This window comes from Scylla paramamosain, chromosome 1 (assembly GCF_035594125.1).
Source record: "Scylla paramamosain isolate STU-SP2022 chromosome 1, ASM3559412v1, whole genome shotgun sequence".
In the NCBI taxonomy this organism is placed as follows: Eukaryota; Metazoa; Arthropoda; class Malacostraca; order Decapoda; family Portunidae; genus Scylla; species Scylla paramamosain.
Window position 1 is genome coordinate 11,186,784 of NC_087151.1, and position 5,215 is coordinate 11,191,998.

The window sequence follows — 5,215 nt, forward strand, 5'->3', positions numbered from 1 at the left end:
TGCTAGTTGGCAATATTTCTTCAGACTAATAACCAAGTGTCCTGTACTATATTTAAAGGACAACTTACATTTTAACAGCCAGTTCCTCCCCTCACATGACTATAATAAATTAACCCTTCAACTTCTTTGACTTACTGCATTTATTAGGTTTGAATCTCATTAACTGCAATAATCACAGTATGGTAACAAGAGTTCAGGTGAGGTTAAGAGTTTTCCAAGAAAATTCTGCATGAACAGAATGCACTCTATATAGTATATAATGTACTATAATTTTTAGTGTATAATATACTATAATTTTTATCCTTTATATTAAATTACTACCTGCGAAGAGCAGCACTCGGGGAATCTGCAGCATTACAGTGTAAACTTGACACATTCAAGATCCTGCATAGGATTAAAAAAAAATAAATAAAAAATAAAGCATGTAAAGAAATATATATTCAATTTTTATTTTCATTCATTCATTTTTATTTTCATCCTTGAAAATCATCACAGAGGGCTTTTAAAATACTTCAGAGTCTCTGGAGACATGTCAGTCTCAACATGCTCCAGATCTCTGCCAAGTCACACACCTGCAAAGAGAACCAGTCAAGTCAATAAAACCTAAATATCTAAAACTAAAAGCTATACAATAATGCTGCTTTCATTAACTGTTCGTGGTAAATTACGTATACCGTGACCAGCAAATTACGTATACTATGACCAGCGCGTCCATTTACAGAAACGGTAAGCTATTTCGATTGTAGACATCTAGCAGACAAGTTTTAGTTAACTTGAGGATAAACTATACAAGTAAAACACCAGGAAGGCAATTGACCAGCTATGCTGTCAGTAATGCAACAATGGAAGCACCACACACATTGAGAACTCGAATGAATGTGCAATATCCAAATCACTCTAGCTTAAAACTTTGCTAAAGCCCATTGGTTGAATAGGAAACTTCATTCCTATCCATTCAGTGGTATGCGTCCACTCTTACTGAGAAAAATAAAGTGAAAATTGCAGGAAACTACCGAAATTTGACTTTTTTTTTTTTTGCAAGTTAAATTGACTTCACTCAATGTAAGTGACGAAAGCTATATTAAAATTGAAATTTGACATTCTACTTTTTTGCAGGTTACCCATTGACTTCATTCAATATAAGAGATGAAATATATCAGAATTGATAACAGTCGTGTTATCACATGATGCTTTACAATCAGCTGCGTAGTTCCGGAGATACTAGCGTTTGAATACTGTCACGGTCGGGCCAGCCCACTCAAAATGAAACCATCTCCATAGTAAACTTCGCTTCACTCAATAATATTGGAGAATAGCTACAAGGCTATGATTTACTGATGCAGGTTGGTAATTAAGTCAATCACTAGTTACCAAACTGCATAATTAGGGCAATCACAGGTTAAACTACATACTATGAAGTAAGTAGCTTATTTACTAATTAGATGATAAATCAATCACTGGTTACCTATGAAGTAAGTAGCTTATTTACTAATTAGATGATAAATCAATCACTGGTTACCAAATTATGCGTACAAAGACCTTGAATAATCCTGGAGACCAGGAACTGCAGTGAAGACTTTCCTTAGGGCAAAAGTAATTATAAGAATTATTCTAAAGTTTCACTTCAAACTTGGAATAATGAATAAATAAGTTTCTCGATAACACGTACAACTAGAATAAATAAGTTTCTCTATAACACGTACAACTAGAATGAACAATGAAAGCAGCGGATGTCAAGTAATGAAGGAAGGCGGATGTCTACTACAAGAACGGCAAAAAAAAAAAAAAAACGGCTAAAAAAAAAAAGTTGCGAGCTATGTAGGATAGCGGGTATCTACTGCAACACAATGGCCGGGTATTTACCCGACTACTCTGCTCCCAGACTACATCGAGCCTGGGTCCATATTCTGAAACGCCTTCATATTCATATGGGTCATGATGAAAAAATGATTTACAAATGATGAAGGACTTATGAGAGGCTACCATTAAAACATGAAGGACTTATGAGAGGCTACCATTAAAACCTAAAGGACTTATGAGAGGCTACCATTAAAACCTGTAGCCTCTCATAAGGACTAGACTCGGGTGCCTATAGATTTTATTTTCCATATTGATGGTTTACGATTCTTGCGTTATCAATAGGATTCCTTAAAGCATGCACAAAAGCTTGTTACGGCAACCATTTACGGGCAGTCATTGTCAATTACCATGACTGGTGATACTAGGAACAGTGACTGCGCAATGATCAGTAATATGTGGCAGAATATGAAGGGAAATCGCTTGTGCAGTTGTCACCCTAGCTCTTGAGGGTATGTAGCCTAGGCTAATCCAAACCGAAAGAAAGCTGTGGAAGTAGCAACACACACAATCACCTGCAGACAGCAAATGTTTGCAAGCACCGTGACACATCGTCACTCACGAATTTGCAAGCGTCCTGATTGACTTGAAAACTCAAGTCGAAAACATCCGACTTGAATATTTACCGCCGTCATTTGCACAAAATATCTCAGCCATTTGCACCATCTTCAATCACACCCACACACGCCGGATATGCTTCTTAAGCACCATGTTAGCACAACCATGACTGACTGTTTATGAATAGTAAGTCTTCATATTCATGTGGACCATGGGGAGATGATTTATAGATGATTAAGGACTATTAAACACCGGTAGTCTCCCCTAAGGACTAGACCCAAGCGTTTATATACATAAATTTCCTATATTGATGGTTTACGATTCCCGCGGTATCATAGAATCCCTTAAATGACCCACTACACTATCGTAATTGCGCAATAATAACAAGCATATCCAAAGCGTGGATATGATTGAAGGAATGCGCAAATGATGACTAAAGATAAACCAATATAGCTTGATATTTAACCGTTAATCATGACGCTAGCACAATCATGACTGCACAATCACTACTGACTGTAGCAGTGAATGGGCAAAAAGGTCTCTTCCACTACCAGCCATAGCGAGGCGGGCGGAGTTCCGGCTGGAATTTCTGGAATTGTACCGAGGTTCCCCAGCACTGGAAAGTCAAGTGATTAATACAAATATTTAATTTGAAAGAGAAATATGGTGGGAATTTCTTGAATTGTACCGAGGTTTCCCAGCATTGTGGAAAATCAAGGGATTAATAAATATTTGAAAGGGAAATACCATCATAAATCAGTCACCTGTTCATAGACTACGCAAAGCAAAGACTATCGTATTCCAAATTCAGAGACGACATTTAGCAGTGTACAAAGACCCTCAAAGTTCCTAGGCATGGGTTTTAGGATATTCTTCCCTGCAACAACATAAGTAACTAATTACGAGAGGCTGTGCGATGCGAAACTAATCTACAGTCATGTTAATTCCTATAGGTAACGAATAAATTAGTGGATATAAAATTATGTCTTGCTTTATTCAGTTTACAACCTTTGTCAACTGGCATTTTTTTAAATCCTTCTCTGATAGATTTGATATTAAAGTCTTATCAATATTATAATGGAGAAACTGGTACCGATCCCCCATCTTAACCAAAACTACTAGCGGATATTACGACCCGCACCATCACAGCTACGGGTCCTCGAATTGTACACTCGCCAATCATCTATCCTTCCCAATATCTTTGCACTGGTACTTTCTCCTTCACATTCTGGTACTTCCCCCTTCCCATTTCTACTCTAATATGTTCATCTCAAAATAGCTCCGCTCTTCACTTCAAGCTGATTTCTACGGACAAGTTTCAATCACTAAAGCGCATTACTACCACGAATAAACACCCAAAAACGTTTTACCAGTAGATAAAACCGAAACAATATTCTCCAATTGTAAATTAACACCATTTTTAATCAAGAGACCAGTATAACGAACAATGTCTGGTCTTATAATAAAACCATTCAAAAACAACAACGTCGCTATCACAACGCTTTCATTAATAGAAGGAAAATTATTGTTCCAGTCAATACTTAATGGGTTATTGCTCCAGTCAATACCTCAATATAATTTAATTTTCTATCTGCCATCTCATTATGTGCTATTTACATTAAATACATTTCATTACGTATTATTTACATTAAATATACTATCTCGTGCCTCATTATGTATAGTTCATACTAAATATTTTCACTATTATACTATCTATATTTTCTACTCATTACCATCATTATACGTGAAGCTGCCCAAACTATATTATCTATACATCAAACCCTCCAAACCAAACAACTATCCAGCCTATCTTATATCACCATATCACACTTTCTTGCCATTACACTTTGGAAGGATTAAAAGAAGCCATTACACTTTGGAAGGATTAAAAAGAACCCTTACGGAGGTCAGCAAAGAAGAAAAGATCTCCGACAGTGTTCCTTCGCGACACGAAACCCCTGATAACTATAGTCCATCATCCACACCCTCTCCCTACCAGGCATTAATCGTGTATCAGTATCAATACCCATTACTAATTAATATATATATATATATATATATATATATATATATATATATATATATATATATATATATATATATATATATATATATATATATATATATATATATATATATATATATATATATATATATATATATATATATATATATATATATATATATCTGCCACCGACTACCAAGAAGCGGAGACGCAGCCCTTACCCATGATACCCGTGGTGTTGGCGCCGAGAGAACAAGCCGATCACACCTCAATGCGGTTTCAGGAGCGACACCGGCTGCTCCACCTCGCAAGCGGTTCTGGCTGCTCGGGAAAAAAAAAAAAATACAAGTAGACACCAAGCTAACGTTTATATACACCGTTATACCGTTATACAGACATCCGCTCACTTCCCTCAGTCATATCCAAAAACAATAATTGCCAGCAACATCAAAACACCCATACCTTACCTCTGCGATGTTCATAGACAGACTGAGCTATTCTATCAGACACAAGCCTGGACGAAACATCACCTGAGACACGCTTCGGAGCTTCGCAGTGCCCTCCGATTCACCGACCTTTAATTCCCCAACACCGACACATCCCCAGCTCACTACCCGCCGTCATCAAGATGATCCACCCCTGCAGACGCATTGCCAAATAAGGATAAACCACATTAACCTATTGGAATGATGTGCTATGGATCTTTTTCTTTTGCCGTTTCCTTAGAGCCAGGAGTCGGCACCAAGTACGAGTCTACTCAAATTGTTTCTGTCTCTTGCATCTTCCTCTGTGACT

General features: G+C 37.0%; 1 long non-coding RNA gene across 2 annotated transcripts; it reads right to left on the bottom strand.

Moving 5' to 3' along the window:
- Positions 1–421: 421 nt before the first annotated feature.
- LOC135100571 (uncharacterized) lies at positions 422–4,918 on the bottom strand. 2 transcript variants are annotated; one of them, XR_010268801.1, is made up of 3 exons: positions 4,883–4,918; positions 4,642–4,741; positions 422–572 (listed from the first exon to the last, which is right to left on the bottom strand). It is a non-coding gene; the product is annotated as an uncharacterized LOC135100571 (long non-coding RNA). The 2 variants fall into 2 exon arrangements; XR_010268800.1 differs by having other exon boundaries at positions 4,888–4,913.
- Between the last annotated feature and the right edge of the window lie 297 nt (positions 4,919–5,215).